This window comes from Portunus trituberculatus, chromosome 38 (genome assembly GCF_017591435.1).
Source record: "Portunus trituberculatus isolate SZX2019 chromosome 38, ASM1759143v1, whole genome shotgun sequence".
In the NCBI taxonomy this organism is placed as follows: Eukaryota; Metazoa; Arthropoda; class Malacostraca; order Decapoda; family Portunidae; genus Portunus; species Portunus trituberculatus.
The window spans coordinates 8,855,613-8,856,680 of record NC_059292.1 but is presented as its reverse complement, the minus strand read 5'-3'; the positions used below and the strand labels follow the sequence as shown (position 1 = coordinate 8,856,680).

Sequence of the window (1,068 nt, the reverse complement as noted above, 5' to 3'; positions counted from 1 at the left end):
GCCACACAACGAAAACGTGACATACCAACACGCACAGAAAACGATAAAAGTGGTACGTACACTGAAGGAAAATCTCATTACTTAGAGTTTGACTTAAATCATGAATGAAGAAGTAATAAACATTCAAGTACCGCTAAACGACAGTAGTTCGTTAAGAAACAATAATGGAGTTATTTCTATCTTTTATTGCACCTGAGTCACTCAATTTTGCCGAAGCAGGTCCTGTGAAATATTTATTTAATTCATGAAATTTACATGAAAACGAATTGGAAGTTGAGTGAAAAGACTGTTCTCTCACAATAAAGCAGTCTTATATACAAACACTCTCTCTCTCTCTCTCTCAACCGCGGTAAGTGGCGGAATGGTAAATAATTTAGTACTTCCATATTCGTAATTAAGCCATCGGCCACTGCAACCTATATCATTCCGCAATATATTTTGTGCCAATATGTCTTTTGAGACTTTTCTAATCTAACACACACACACACACACACACACACACACACCGCGCAGTGTAGTGGTTAGCAAGCTTGCTCACAACCGAGAGGGTCCAGGCTCGAGTCCCGGAAAGCGGTGAGGCATATGGGCAAAGCCTCTTTTAATGTGTAGCCCCTGTTCACCTAGCAGTAAATAGGTACGGGATGTGGCTCAAGCAAGGGTTGTAGCCTCGCTTTCCCGGTGTGTGGAGTGTGTTGTGGTCTCAGTCCTACCCGAAGATCGGTCTATGAGCTCTGAGCTTGCTCCGTAATGGGGAAGGCTGGCGGGGTGACCAGCAGACGACCGTGGTGGTGGTGGTGAACACACACACAAAACGCGGTACGACAGTTTGGGAGAGCTTTCACCCCCACCGGGCTACAGCGAGGAGCGGAGGACACCAGCAAGTTGAGACGCTACTGTGGTTTGTATCAGTCCAACTCTGAAGTGACTAAGGTGAGGGGTGTGTGTGTGTGTGTGTGTGTGTGTGTGTGTGTGTGTGTGTGTGTGTGTGTGTGTGTGTGACGCAGATGAGCAGACTAATCAGTTAGGCCAAAAAATTTACGCCATTTTTGTTATTTATGTATTAATACT

At 44.9% G+C, this 1,068-nt stretch overlaps 1 protein-coding gene across 1 annotated transcript in view; it reads left to right on the top strand.

Moving 5' to 3' along the window:
• Nucleotides 1-837: 837 nt before the first annotated feature.
• The window catches only part of LOC123514634, a 14,248-nt gene continuing 14,017 nt past the window's right edge, over nt 838-1,068 (top strand). Inside the window, exon 1 of the mRNA XM_045272618.1 lies at nt 838-930. The gene's annotated coding sequence lies outside the window, so the exon portion shown is untranslated. The remainder of the gene's footprint in view (nt 931-1,068) is intronic.